Here is a 15,524-nt window from a genome sequence, read left to right as displayed (position 1 = left end):
TGGAGCCTGGGGCTTCAGAGACTTGCTTATTAATTTATTGTAACATCACCCAATCACCAACTATAGTCATGAAAACATAGGATAATTAATTTATTTCATAACTAATTTGGTAATTCATCCAAGTAATACTTCTTTAGTGTTGGGCATTCTGCTAGGTGTGGAGTAATAATGGTACATGTAATTTCCCTTGCTATTTTAAGGGTGGATATGTACAAATAAATCATGTAGACTAAAATTAAGTGAATAAACTAGGTTTCAGGGCAGAGAAATAATATAGAGGCTTAAAACTAGATGGGTAGGTTCAAAACAAAACAAGCTATATTTTTCCAAGAATCTCACTTATTTGTGCTTATAACTGGCCAGTATTGCTAAGATTATTATATTCTGATCTGTTTTACTGGATTCAAGCTTAACAGCTGTAATTCTGCTGTTTTTATTTAAATTATTCTGTGTAATGTTGCTTATAGAGGTCAAATCTCATGGCATGATGTTGGCCTTGGTTGGTTTTGGTCTAGGAATCTTAAGCATTTCCCTTGTCCAGTCATCCTTCCATTTCCCTCTGACACTTCCTATGGTTCTGATCCTTCCAGGGTCTGCTTTTGTCCCTGGATGAGGATGGGTCAGCAGAGAGGCTGAAGGAAGCTGAGCCAGCTCCTGTTGTCAAGGCCTTTACCAATTTTCTTTGCCTGTAGGCCATTGAGATTGAAGATCGGAGGATCCAGAGCTGTGTACATTTCATGACTCTAAAGAAGCTTAACCGATTAGCCCACATCAGGTTGAAGAAAGGAAGAGATCAGACCCATGAGGTAGGAGCTGAGAGGTTTTTTGTTTGTTTTTGTTTTTGTTTTTGTTTTTGTTTTTGTTTTGCTTTTTAGGGCCACACTCTCGGTGTATGGAGGTTCCCAGGCTAGGGGTCTAATTGGAGCTACAGCTGCTGGCCTACACCACAGCCACAGCAACACTGCATCCGAGCTGTTTCTGCGACCTACACCACAGCTCATGGCAACGCTAGATCCACTGAGCAAGGCCAGGGATCAAACCCTCATGGATACTAGCTGGATTCGCTTCCGCTAAGCTACGACGGAAACTCCCTCTTTATCCCTTTTCTGAGTTTGCTGCTGTTCTGCTTTGCCCCACCCCACCCTAACTTGTCTGCTCACCTCTGACCTTGTCCTTCTTTCAGGCCAAGCAGAAAGTGGATGCCTATCACCTGCAGCTCCAGAACCTGTTGTATGAGGTGATGCACCTGCAGAAGGAGATCACCAAATGTCTGGAGTTTAAGTGAGTTTTGGAGCACAGGGCTTTGGCAGGATGGTCTGTTGGTAACTTTTGTCCTACAGAGCTCAGTGTGAGGCAATCTTTTTAAAAAGAAGCCAGATGTACTCCAGGACTGCAGGATCTGGGAGAAGGGTCAGCAGATCATTTTGAGTGGGAGAATTGGAAGCAGTAATTTCAGGCGTTGCAAAGAACCTCAGAAGCCTGTCTGACCCTTTTGAGTTTTAAGCTCTGAATCTGATGAAAAGCAGTTGTTTCTCCCCAGCAGGGAGAGCCTTTGCCTTAACAGTGTGATTCCTGGGCCACTTGTATGGAAATAGCTCACTTCCAGTTACATCTTTTAACCCCGGCCCAGCTTTCCTCTCTAAAATTCAGCAGTTCATTTTTGCAAATGGATTTCATTTGCAACCTGAATTTCGTGCTGCCTGTCATCAGTGTCGTTCTTAGTGTGATGTCTCTTTGCAAATCCAGCTGAGAGTTGTGAAAGGAAGTAAATAGGAAGAGATCTTCTTGCTTGGTCAGACCTGTTTATTCAAACTTAAAGGAGTCGGGTTTTATTTGTAATAGACTTGGGATGAGGGGGTCCATATTAGACTTAGGGTCTGGTGTGTTTTTAATAATGATGACGCTGATTTTTTTTTTTGGCTTTTTAGGGCCACATCTGCAGTATATGGAGGTTCCCAGGCTAGGGGTCCAATTGGAGCTACAGCTCCCGACTTACACTACAGCCACAGCAACACCGGATCCAAGTTGCATCTGCATCCTACACCACAGCTCACGGCAACACCAGATCCTTAACCCAGGGATCGAGCCCACAACCTCATGGTTCCTAGTCAGATTTGTTTCTGCTGTGCCACAATGGGAAGTCCCGATGACGCTGATTTTTAAGAGGTGTCTTTTTCTGCTCCACAAATTCATCAATATAATTATGCTTAATAGAGGTGGAATTGGAGTTCCCCTCATGGCTCAGCGGTTAACAAACCTGACTAGTAACTATGGGGACAACGTTTGGATCCCGAGTTGCTATGGCTGTGGTGTAGGCTGGCGGCTACAGCTCCAATTTGATCACTAGCGTGGGAACTTCCATATACCTCGGGTGCGGCCCCAAAAAGACCAAAAGGAAAAGCAGTACATTGAAAAATAAAAAAGGTGGAAGTTCCCATTGTGGCTTAGCAGATTAAGAATCTGACTGGTATCCATAAGGATACAGGTTTGATCCATGGCCTCTCTCAGTGGGTTAAGGATCTGGCGTTGCTGTGGCATAGGCTTGCAGCTGCAGCTCCAGTTCCACCCCTAAACTGGGAAATTCCATGTGCCTTGGGTCCAGCCGCAATAAGAAAAAAGTAAATAAAAATACGAAAGGTATAAAAGCACAAGAATGTGATGCCCCACCTGTAACCGTTGTTCAGACAAAAGCTGACAAACCCAGAATACAGCAGAACTTAGGCCTGTGGGGAGCCAGGTGGCCACATGGAAGGATCAGGGGCTCTAGAATCAAACAGCCTGGGTTCAGCTCCCGAGCTGTGTGACCTTGGGCAAGCTGCTTACTGATGGAAGCCTCTATCTCATTTGAAAAATGGGGCTATTGTGAGGATGAAGTGAAGTGAGGGTGGTGTACAGTGGGTGCCTGATACATCATAGCTACTATTATTACTGTCATCTGTCTACAACCAGAACACTTTTTTGTTAATGCAATAAAGAGTATTGTATTTCTTTTCTTTTGTACATGTGTTTCACTGTACATGCAACAGTTAAAACCTCTTGGTCTTTTCACATCAGATCATACCTTGTGGGATCTTCCCCATGCTATGCTTAGCCAGTTAATATTTTGAACATAAGTGTAGACTTATTTTTATTCCTGTTAAATGACATTTCTTGGTTTCAACTTGACAGTCTAGGCCTAGACCTTGGTGTTTTTATTTGACACTAAGCTCTTGGCTTTCTTACACAGCTTGGGGAGGTCTGTAAATTTGATAAGCATACTTTCTAGGTCTTTAGCTAAATCATGGATAAAAAAAGTTGGACATCATGGATAAGGATCCTGTGGCATGCCACCAACTACTTCTCTTTTCACCCTGAAATATCTACTAATGAGCATTTGCTGAGAAGACTGGATTCCAGGTTCCTGGGTAGCTGTAGACCAGGGCTAAGTAGACACGCACGGGGGAAGTTGTGGGCCTGCTTAAGCCGCAGCTTAGGTTTCTGAGAAAGGCAACTTGACATTGAGTTTTTGCCTACAGGTCAAAGCATGAAGAAATTGACCTGGTCAGCTTGGAGGAGTTTTATAAGGAGGCTCCTCCAGATATCAGTAAAGCCGAAGTCACCATGGGAGACCCTCACCAGCAAACTCTTGCACGTCTGGACTGGGAGCTGGAGCAGCGGAAAAGGTTTCCTCCTTCCTGACCTTGTTAACCTGTGCAGATAGGGACCTTTATCCACAAGGGACAGTGCTTTGTCATGACCTAGGATCAGATAGCAAAGCACTGTGACACCAGCAGAATAGTCTTAAGTCCAAATTCCATTTTGTGATTAATTCACAGTTAGTAGTTCAAATTTAAGCAGCTGCATCATAAGTGGGGTTGGAATTGCTTAAGGCTGTTATGAGAAATTGCGAATAACCTTACCTTTAAGATATTAATGCCTAAGACCTAAATAACTTTACTATAAATCTAGTTTTTTTGCTTTTTCTCCTACCTGCAAGCATGTACATGTGGTATCACAAAGCTTGGTAAACATTTCATTTTATTTTTTTTTAGGGCTGCACCCATGGCATATCGAAGTTCCCAGGCTCGGGGTTGAATCAGAGCTACAGCTGCTGGCCTGCACCACAGCCACAGCAACATGGGATCTGAGGCACGTGTGCGACCTACATCACAGTTCACAGCAACACTGACTGGATCCTTAACCCACTGAGCAGGCTAGGGATCGAACCTGTATCCTCATGGATCCTGGTTAGGTTCATTAACCGCTGAGCCACGAAGGGAACTCCCTTGATAAACATTTTAGAAGGTTTCAGAACATTCCAGTGTAAATTTTAAGTCACATAATTGTTTGTATATTGGATTGGACTTAAAAGTTGTTTGCATACATTTTTTACTATCATAAGTAACGCTTTGAGGCACCCCTTTACATATAAAATTTTCTGTGTTAATAAAGAGCTTTTATTTATTGACTGTAAATAGAATGTCTATACTGTGTAATTTAATCTAGATCTTCCTTAGATTATGGAATATATGTTTTTTTCATTCTGAACATTTATGGTTGCATTTCTTCCATCATGGTGACTTTTTTCCCTTTCTTGTTTATACACAAGTTCCCGGGCTTTTGGTTGGCACTTCTGCTCTGTTTTCTGTTGCAGAAGTTGCTGTTTTTAATCTCCTGCCTTTTTAGGTTATTGTGTATTTTGTGCCTTTGATCTACAATAGGAGTTTAATAAGTGCTGAGTCTGATCTTAGGGAATTGGTGTCAGTTTTTTTATCAGACGGGCCTGGCCTGTCATACCCCTATCCAGTACACCACTTGCTCTTAGCAAAGCCATGAACGTTCCATTCCTGTGACTCTGGTCTAGAACACATCCCCATTGTGCCTCACCCACACCAGTCAGTGGGTCTCATTTTTGGGTGCTGTAGTTGCTGAGTCCCTGTTTGTGAAAGTTCTGGGTCTAGCCTCTGAGGCAAGAAATGAAGCAGGAGTTGACACCAGGTGTTCTCTAGGGGTCATGGGCATGGCTGCTCAAGTAGAGAGGCGTGGGTTCTGAGCCCAGCTCTGTGCTTGCTCTAACCTGGATGACCTTGGGTGGGTTATCTCTGAGCCTTCGTTTCCTCCTTTGGGGATAAGAAAAGTCCCTATCTCCCAGGGTTTTAATAAGGATTGAATGCCATAGTGCTTGCAGAGACTTCACAGTGCTGGCTAGGTGATCATCAGCAGTTCATTGTGACTGCTGTCATTAGGTGAGAGTTGGACAGTGAACAGGTGTGTTGGGGTGTCCCTGGGGGGCATCAAGTGACAGTGTTCTGTCTTCCCCCAACAGGCTGGCAGAGAAGTACCGAGAGTGCTTATCCAACAAGGAGAAGATCCTCAAGGAGATTGAGGTGAAGAAGGAGTACCTGAGCAGCCTCCAGCCCCGACTCAACAGCATCATGCAGGTGAGGGACTCCCCATACCCCGGTCCTCCTCTTGTGTTTGCTTTGCCTTCAGCACCCAGTGACATGCTACTGACCTAAGGCCACCAGCAGGCACAACACCCTGTGGGTTTTTTCAGCCCTCTTCCCCTAATCCATGTTAGAGGACAGTGTAGGGAGGGTCCCGCCTGCAGGCCCACAGCTGGGGCCGTAATATTGTATCCTGTGTGGAGGAAGTGCTGGCAGGTTGGGTTCAGGAACACACGTTTACCTGGGAATTGTCTTTTCACCCAGAGCCTCACTTTCCCCAGACTATAAGTTTAGTTTACCAGCTGCCTGATCTTCACCAACCTGCAGTCTCAGGTATCTACGCATGCTTCCAGGGATTTATTAGTCCCCGTGACTGCACCTCAGGGACACCTGCTCAGCATATCTACTCACTCTGAAAAGGACTTAATTCATGTTTGAAAGACATTAGGTACCTTAGGAGGAAAGGTCTCCACTTTACCTATGAAAGGTAATGTCTTACTATATAGGTGACCTGATTCTTGTTTGCTTTGTGAAGCCAGATTTGATCTAAATCTTTATAGTTTTATAAAGCAGGGTAAATGGCTCACATGGAGGAACTTTGCAAAAGGACCCTAGAGAAATTCATTTTCGCAGGATTAGGCAAGATGTACATTTCCTCTCTTCAATTCTAGGCATAGAATTAGAGTTAACAGATATGCCCAGTTGCACTTTATGTAGGACAAATAGAAATCAGAAACTAAAAATTTTGGCTGTAGTTGAATTTTTCCTGTTAACTGGAAGCACTAAATGCTTCTAAGTCGGGTACAGGTTAAATAAATTCTTGTGTGGTACTGTTTTAACAACTGTGTTGGACGTATCAAACATCCTGTTACTGATAGAATTACTGGACAGAAAGATCTATCAAACTATGAGACAAAAAAAAGCAAGTCGTAGAACATAGAGTATGATCCCATTTGTATACCTTCTTTTACAAAGTATCTGAATGGATGTGTATATCTGTAAGTCATGTGTATGCTTAGAAAAGTTTGTTTTCACACCAAACCATTAGCAGTTACCTTTGGCAGTGAGAACTAGGAATTTTAGCTTTATAAACTTGAATACAAGTATTTGTTTATTTATTTATTTTGCTTTTTAGGGCCGCACCTGTGGCATATGGAAGTTCCCAGGCTAGGGGTCGAATCAGAGCTGTAGCTGCCAGCCTACACCAGAGTCACAGCAATGCCAGATCCGAGCCGCATCTGCAACCTACACCATAGCTCATGGCAACGCCAATCCTTAACCCACTGAGCGAGGCCAGGGATCTAACCCATAACCTCATGGTTCCTAGTCAGATTCGTTTTTGCTGCAACACAACAGGAACTCCTGAATACAACTATTTAAAAAATATACATGTGTTACTTTTTAAAAAATAATTTTACATAGGGAAAAGCGTACAACCTGGAAATGTACACAGCTCAATAGATAGTCACTGTGTGCACATCTGTGAAAACATCTGTGTAATCAGGAGTTCCTTCTGTGGCACAGTGGGATAGGTGGCATCTCTTACAGTGCCAGCACACAGTTTTGATCTCCGGCCCAGGACAGTGGGTTAAAGAATCTGGTGCTCCATAGGTCAGATCTGATCCCTGGTCTGGGAACTCTGTATGCCTCGGGGTGGCAAAAAAAAAATGGGGGGAAAAACACCAACAGGGTCCCTACTGTATAGCACAGGGAACTGTATTCAATATCATGTGATAAACCATAATGGAAAATAATATGAAAAAGAAACTTAATCACTTTGCTGTACAGTAGAAATAAACATTGTAAATCAATTATACTTTAGTAAAATTTTAAAAAAGAAAAAAAAATTTGGGAAATCAGCACCCAAATCAAGAAGATTACCAGTTTTCCAGAAGTTACCTTATTGCCCTCCTAGTCTCAGGCACTGTCTCCTCCCACTCCTCAGTAACCATTATCTTGACTACTAACATAGATTAGCTTGGCCTGTTTTCTAACTTATATGAATGGAATCATATAGTATATTCTCTTTTGTGTCTGCTTCTTTTGATCAGTGGTATGTTTGTGAGACTCATCTATGTTGTAAGTACTAGGAGTTCATTTATTTTCATTGATGTTTAGTGTTCGATTTTGGATGTTTCCAGTTTGAGGCTATTATGAATAATGCTGTGAGGAGCCTTATACGTGTCCTTTGTGTCCATGTGTAAATGTTTCTTTTTTTTTCCTTTTGCCATTTCTTGGGCCGCTCCCTCGGCATATGGAGGTTCCCAGGCTAGGGGTCCAATCGGAGCTGTAGCTGCCAGCCTACGCCAGAGCCACAGCACCTCAGGATCCAAGCCGCGTCTGCAACCTACACCACAGCTCACGGCAACGCCGGATCGTTAACCCACTGAGCAAGGCCAGGGATCAAACCCGCAACCTCATGGTTCCTAGTCAGATTTGTTAACTACTGCGCATGACGGGAACTCCTGTAAATGTTTCTTTTGAATATCTGGCCAGGAATGATATCGTTGGGTAATACAGTATGCTGTGCATATTCAGCTAAACAGTTTATTCTAAAGTGATTGTATTGATGTATGAAATTCCCACCAGCACCGTGTGGAACTTCTGATGCTCCACATCTTTGCCAACACTTGATATTGTCATTTTTCTTGACTGTAGCCTTTCTGGAGGGTATTTTTTATGGTTTTAATTTCCATTTCCCTGGGGGCCCGTGATATTGAGCAGGGCACCTTTTATATGCTTACTGGCTTTTGGATTACCTCATTTGTGAAGGGCCTATTGAAGTCTTTTGCTCATTTTTTTATTGGTTGCCTGGAATTCTTTATATTTTCTGGAGATGAATCTTTTGCAGACGTCTTTTCCACTTGTGACTTTCTTTTCAGTTTCATAATAGTATCTTTTATTTATTTTTTTTATTTTTTTATTTTTTTTGGTCTTTTTGCCATTTCTTGGGCCGCTCCTGCGGCATATGGAGGTTCCCAGGCTAGGGGTCTAATCGGAGCTGTAGCCACTGGCCTATGCCAGAGCCACAGCAACTCGGGATCCGAGCCACGTCTGCAACCTACACCACAGCTCACGGCAACGCCAGATCCTCACTTAACCCACTGAGCAAGGGCAGGGACCGAACCCGCAACCTCATGGTTCCTAGTCGGATTCGTTAACCACTGCGCCACGACGGGAACTCCTCATAATAGTATCTTTTAATGAGCAGATGTCCTTAATTTCAGTCTTTTGTCAGTCTTTTCCTTTCTCTGTCCCAAGGTCATGGAGATATTCTCTTATTTTCTTATAGAAGCTGTATTGTTTACCTTTCACGTTCAGATCTATAGTCTTCCTGGAAGTGAATGTTGTATATAGTATAAGCTAAAGTTCAATTTTTTTTTTTAATTTTTAATTTTGGTACATAGGTATTCAACTGACTCTTTTATTGAAAAGACCATTCTTTCCTCACTGTTCTGCAATGTCATTCTTGTCATAAATCAAATATCTGTATATGTGTGGGATTGTGTGTTTGCTTGATCTAGTTACCTATGCACCAGTATCACACTGACTTATTTACTCTAGCTTTATCACAAGTCTTGATGCTCAGTAATTTAAATCCTCCAACTTAATTTTTCAGAATTCTCTTTGTTATTCTTGGGCTCTTGTATTTACATATAAATTTAAGAATCACTTAGTCTGTTTTCACCTGCTGGGATTTAGATTGGATTGCACTGCATCCATAGATCACTTTGGGGGGAATTGAAATCTGGGCAGTTTGAGTCCTGCAGGCCTTTTTTTTTTTTTTTTTTTCCCCATCATGAGGGTCTTTTATTAGTCCTTTTTTTCCCAGCCACTTTATGGGTTAAAAATATTTGTGTGGGCTGTTCTGAGAACTTAAACACTATTTTTTACAAATGTACCTGTGGTAACCAGCCAGAAATTTTGTAAACAGGTTGTTGGAAGCCATAGTTGTTACTTAAGTCTTGTAGGCTACTAACATGGCATATGTCTCTGTTCCTTTAGATTTTCACTTCTCAGATGTTCCTGTAGAGGCTTATTTTTATACTTGACTTTTATGTATTTGATATTTGCTTTCTTTTTTTTTTTTTTTTTTTTGGCCCCACCCATGGGATGGGAAGGTTCCCAGGGCAGGGATTGAACCCACGCCACAGCAGTGACAGTGTGGAATCCTCAACCTGCTAGGCCACCAGAGAACTCCCTATTTGATGTTTTCTCTTTTTTTTCTTTCTTTTTTTTTTTTTTTGTCTTTTTGCCTTTTCTAGGGCTTCTCCTGTGGCACATGGAGGTTCCCAGGCTAGGGGTCCATTCGGAGCCGTAGCCACTGGCCTATACCACAGCCACAAGCAACGCGGGATCCGAGCCGTGTCTGCGACCTACAGCCACAGCTCATGGCAACGCCAGATCCTTAACCCACTGAGCAAGGCCAGGGATCGAACCCACAACCTCATAGTTCCTAGTGGGATTCTTTAACCACTGAGCCATGACGGGAACTCCTATTTGATATTTTCTTGATGCTAGTGGAAATGGTATATTTTTTTAAAGTTCATTTTCTATTTGTTGCTGATATAAAGAAATACACTATTGCTGAACAACTGGGATTTAATCAAACTTAGAAGCTTTTCCACAGCAAAAGAAACCATAAACTGAACAGAAAGGCAACCTACGGACAGGGAGAAAATATTCACAAATGATGTAACCAACAAGGGCTTAATTTCCAAAATATACAAACGGCTCATACACCTCAATATTAAAAAAAGAAACGCAGGAGTTCCCATCATGGGAACGGCAGAAACAAATCCAACTAGGAACCTTGAGGTTGCAGGTTTGATCCCTGGCCTCGCTCAGTGGGTTAAGGATCTGCTGTTGCCGTGAGCTGTGGTGTAGGTCGCAAACATGGCTCAGATCTGGCGTTGCTGTGGTTCTGGCATAGGCAGCAGCTGTAGCTCTGATTCAACCCCTAGCCTGGGAACCTCCATATGCCACACCTGTGGCCCTAAAAAATAAAACAAAACAAATAAACAAAAAATGCGACCCAATACACAAAATGGGCAGGAATCAACTATACTGCAATATAAAATAAAAATTAAATTTAAAAAAATAGGCAGACATCCTAAATAGACATTTATCCAAAGTAGATATACAGATGGCCAACGGGCACATGAAAAGATGCTCAACATCACTAATTATTAGAGAAATGCAAATCAAAACAACAATGAGGTATCACTTCTCAGTGGTCAGTGTGGCCATCATTAAAAAGTACAAATAATTTGTAGTGAATGCTGGAGAAAGGGGAACTTTCCTGCACTGTTGATGGAAATGTAAATTAGTACAGAGAATAGTTTCCTTAAGAAACTAAAAATAGAGTTCCCATATGACCCAGCAGTCCCACTCCTGGGCATATATCCAGAAAAGACAAAAACTAATTAGAAAAGATACATGCATCCCAGTGTTCATAGCAGCACTGTTCACGGTAGCCATGACATGGAAGCAACCATCAACAGATGAATGGATAAAGTATGGTATATGTATATGTATACAATGAAACACTACTCAGCCTTAAGAATGAAATAATAACATTTGCAGCAACGCGGGTGGAACTAGAGATTATCATCCTAAGTGAAGTAGGTCAGAGAAAGACAAATACCATATGATATCACTTATACATGGAACCTTTAAAAAAATGGAAATGATCTTATTTACAAAACAGAAACAGACTCACAGACATAGGAAACAGTCCTACGGTTACCAAAGGGGAAGGGTTGGGGGAGGGATAAATTACGAGTTTGGGATTAACATACATACTACTGTACGTATAATAAATAAACAACAAGGACCTACTTTATAGCAGAGGGAACTATATTCATTATCTTATAATAACCTATAATAGAGAAGAATCTGAAAAAGAATATACACTCACAAACACACATGCATAACCAAATCACTTTGCTGTGCACTTAAAACACAACAGGAGTTCCCGTTGTGGCACAGTGGTTAACGAATCTGACTAGGAACCATGAGGTTGCGAGTTCGATCCCTGGCCTCGCTTAGTGGGTTCAGGATCCGGCATTGCCGCGAGCTGTGGTGTGGGTCACAGACATGGCTCAGATCTGGCATTGCTGTGGCTGTGGCGTAGGCTGGCAGTTACAGCTCCGATTCGACCCCTAGTCTGGGAACCTCCATATGCTGCGGGAGTGGCCCTAGAAAAGGCAAAAAGACAAAATGAATAAATAAATAAAAATAAATTAACTGTACTTCAATTTAAAAAAAAACAAGGAGTTCCCATATGGTGCAGCATAAACAAATCCGACTAGTATCCATGAGGATGCAGGTTCGATCCCTGGCTTCACTCAGTGGCTCGGGGATCCTGTTTTGCCATGAGCTATGGTGTAGGTAGCAGACTCAGCTTGGATCCCATATTGTCGTGGTGTAGGCCAGCAGCTGTAGCTCCGGTTTGACCCCTGGCTTAGGAACTTCAATATGCCACAGGTGTGGCCCTGAAAAAAAGAGAAGTGTTTTTTTTTTTTTTTTTGGCCAAGCCTACAGCATGTGGAAGCTCCTGGGCTAGGGAGTGAACCCATGCCACAGCAGTGACCCAAGCCGCTGCAGAGATGCTAGATCCATAACCCCTGAGCCATAAGGGAACTCTTTATTTTTCTTATCTTAATGACCTTTTATTCACTGGTTGGTTTTGTTAGCTTATCGAATATCACTTTCAAAAATAAAAAACTATATGTAGTTAATTAAGCAGCCACATGGTCCTGTGAGGACTACCTATAAAAGAAAAACAAAATCACTTCTTTTATTGCTTGCAGGCTTCCCTCCCAGTGCAAGAGTACCTGTTTATGCCCTTCGACCAGGCTCACAAGCAGTATGAGACAGCCAGACACCTACCACCTCCCCTCTATGTCCTCTTTGTCCAGGCCACTGCATATGGGCAGGCCTGTGGTGAGTATGGGGTCTGGGCAGGGAAGAGGGGCTATGGGAGCAGCAGCCATGGCCATTTGAGTCATTTGGAAGCACTGCCTGCTGAGGAAAGCTTCCTGGCCCTGCTCCAAAGTCCTCAGGTGACAGACGCTGCCTCCCCTCTGCACTGCCCAGCATGGCTGCTTTGACCAGCTGGCCTGAGGCTGGACTAACCTGATGGGCATTTTAGAATGGATGGCTTTGTATCTTTGATGAGCCTGACTTGTCAGCTATTGGGTTCTGTGCCCAGGCAGCCTGTCTGGGCTCCCAAGTGCTCACCTCATAAAGGCACGCTTGGCAGGTGGATCGGTGCCTCTTGCTTGCTTCAGAGAGAGGGATTGGTGACCATAGGTCCCCAGCAGCTCTCCCAGGCTTTCGCCCCCTGGAGCAGGTTGCATGTCCTTATAGTAAATTACCAGGGCAAAAGATGTGTCCTCACTAAGCTTGAAGGCAGCCTGTGACTCCACTAGGATTTTGAGAAGCTCGGAGACCCTATCTCTTTCTCCCTACTGCAGCTTTCACCCAGCACCTAAACTTTTCTTCCCTACCTCCAGCCCCACTCCACAGCATCAGGCAGATACATTGCACCAGCGCATGCCTCTCCTCCCAGCCATGAGCATCAGCACATTATTGTCTCTCTTCTTGTGTCTTTCTGGTCCTTTTGGCCCTCTCCCTCCCCTTTGTTCTCCCTCCTGTTTTCATCATCAGCTCATATGAAATCCTCCCAGCCCCCTAGACAGGGTGAGTAATTTTCTTTTCTTCTGTGTTTTAAATCCAGCCTGTTTGAATTCCCATTTTACTGTAGAATTTCAGGAGTAAACTAGTCTTGTCAGTGTTTGGGGCAATCAGATTGTTTGGGATGAGGTATGATGATTCAGGCAGGGCTGTCAGAGATAAGCAGTGGTCAGCCACCTGGGATTATTATCGCAGGGGCCTGCCACTTGGGTGAAGTTTGTCATCCCTCCATATGCACTTAGGCAAACTCTTTTAGGCCCCTGTGACAGTCTGCATATCTGTGTACCTTTTTGAATGGAGCTGGAAGGTTGATGGCCTGTCTGACCGCTAAACCCATGGAGTTGCACAAAGACAGGCCCACACATCACTTAGCGAGGTTCAGGCTGGGCACAGGGAGCAGGCTGCTTAGCTTTATGTTTGAGACACCAAGCTCAAGTTGAATAGACCTGGTCTTGAATCCTAGTTAATCTAGTTCACAGTGGTTGTATCTAACTTCCCCAAGCCTTAATTTTCTCATCTGTAAATGGCTAGAGTAGTAGTATTGCTTTTATAGGGTTGTTGTGAGAATTAAATATTAATTTTAAGAGTAATTTTATAATTAAAATTATGAGTATGCATTCAGTCCTCATTACCCAGCTGGACAGCTACCATTTGTCAAGTCCTCTTTTTTTTTTTTTTTTTTTTTTTTTTGCCATTTCTTGGGCCGCTCCTACAGCATATAGAGGTTCCCAGGCTAGGGGTTGAATTGGAGCTGTAGCCGCCGGCCTACACCAGAGCCACAGCAATGCAGGATCTGAGCCGCATCTGCAACCTACACCACAGCTCATGGCAACGCCGGATCCTTAACCCACTGATCAAGGCCAGGGATCAAACCCGCAAGCTCATGGTTCCTAGTCGGATTCATTAACCACTGAGTCATGACGGCAACTCCTGTCAAGTCCTCATTTTATAGGTGCAGAAACTGAGGCTCAGAGCAGTGATATAGCTTTCCAGGTTGTGTGTTTGGGAGTTGGTTGGGCAAGTACTTGGGCGGCCAAAAAAAAAAAAAAAGGCAGTCGGCAGAATTGTGCCATGTGGCTTTAGGCCATTGGTGGTGTGGATTTTAGTATTTTAGTGCCTTGATGTAAGCCCGAAAAGAGAAGCATTCACTACTACTCTAGGGTAACGCTTGGCCATTAATCTGCACTTTGGGTTCTTTGTTCTAAGTAAATGATGGAAGGAAGACTTAGCTTTCCCCTTCTTGCTCTTCTTCATCTGGAGAAAGGGCTTTGGCCCTCTAGCCCCAGTTAGTAAGGAGCTGTGACAGGCGGAGGGGATAGAGCCGCCGGGCCAGCCTGCTGGCCTAGCTCAGTGCCTTCTCTCAGCAGCTTTCACAGGAAGCTCTCTCTTACTCCCAGATAAGACGCTGTCTGTGGCGATAGAAGGCAGCGTGGACGAAGCCAAGGCTCTATTCAAGCCTCCTGAGGACTCCCAAGGTAACTCAGTGGTCAGGGTCTTCCCTGTGTCTTCCTAGCTGGTTCCAGGGACACCAGGTCACTGCCCAGGGCCAGTGCTGGTCCTTTGGAAATTAGCTGTACTGGTTTGTTGTAGCCAGGAGCATGGCTTTAATGTCTCAGTGCAGGGTAGGCAGGGGAAAACCACTGCCTTTGAATTCCAGCCTGCCACTCACTAGCTCATTGACCCTGGGGAAGCTCCTTAACATTTTGGAGCTTCAGTTGACTCATGTCAAAACAAGATATTAATACCTCATGTAGAATCTTTATGTGGATTAAATAGGTCATGCATGTAGAGCACATAGCAACCCCCCAAATTATATGAGCTGCTTTTATTGTTGTTTTTATTGCCATTCTTATTACCACCGTCACCATCAGTGGAGGAGCTCGTGGGCCATAGAATGACATTAAAAAGCACTTCAAAAAACCAGGGGTGATGGAATTGTAAGCCATTTTTCTTTTCTTTGTATCACCGTATTTTCTGTACTGAATAAGAAGCAGCAAATTCATTTATTACTATTTCTGAAGAAATCCATTTACAAAAGTCTGGGCCCTTTTACGCCCTTGGGGATGAGATGCTCCTGGGAGAATTGGGAGCCCTCTCCCCTAGCTGCCTTCTTTCTGTGGCTGCAGATGACGAGAGCGACTCGGATGCTGAGGAGGAACAGACCACGGTGAGTGCCATTTCCTCTAGTGGGGGTGCCGAGCGGCTGGGGGCTGCTAGTTGGCAGGCACCATCTTCCCTAGAAGCAGAGGAAAGAGGTTTTAGAGACAGGGTGACAGGGTTCCTGGCAGCTGGAGCGCTGAAGTGCAGGTCCCAGTACTGAGGCCCTGGCTGGCAGGGAGAAGGAAGAGGGAGATCCCTCTGACCAGTGCTTACTAGCCGATTCTCTCCTTTCTCCTT

General features: G+C 43.8%; 1 long non-coding RNA gene across 14 annotated transcripts in view; it reads left to right on the top strand.

Moving 5' to 3' along the window:
• The window catches only part of THOC5 (THO complex subunit 5), a 38,348-nt gene that overhangs the window by 6,080 nt on the left and 16,744 nt on the right, over nucleotides 1-15,524 (top strand). For 10 of the 14 annotated variants that reach the window (XR_002338805.2, XR_014825855.1, XR_002338803.2 and 7 more), the window contains 7 exons: nucleotides 693-806; nucleotides 1,184-1,281; nucleotides 3,516-3,662; nucleotides 5,306-5,420; nucleotides 12,242-12,374; nucleotides 14,525-14,602; nucleotides 15,254-15,294. This is a non-coding gene — a long non-coding RNA (THO complex subunit 5). Of the gene's footprint in view, nucleotides 1-692; nucleotides 807-1,183; nucleotides 1,282-3,515; nucleotides 3,663-5,305; nucleotides 5,421-12,241; nucleotides 12,375-13,100; nucleotides 13,134-14,524; nucleotides 14,603-15,253; nucleotides 15,295-15,524 lie in introns of all 14 variants that reach the window. The other 4 variants (XR_014825848.1, XR_014825847.1, XR_014825850.1 and 1 more) reach the window with 1 other exon arrangement.

This window comes from Sus scrofa, chromosome 14 (genome assembly GCF_054392235.1).
Source record: "Sus scrofa isolate SSC_HxYL_T2T_F1_AM1 chromosome 14, Sscrofa_HxYL_maternal_Yorkshire_Landrace_v2.0, whole genome shotgun sequence".
NCBI classification, from domain to species: domain Eukaryota; kingdom Metazoa; phylum Chordata; class Mammalia; order Artiodactyla; family Suidae; genus Sus; species Sus scrofa.
This window is presented reverse-complemented; position numbering and strand designations above follow the sequence as displayed.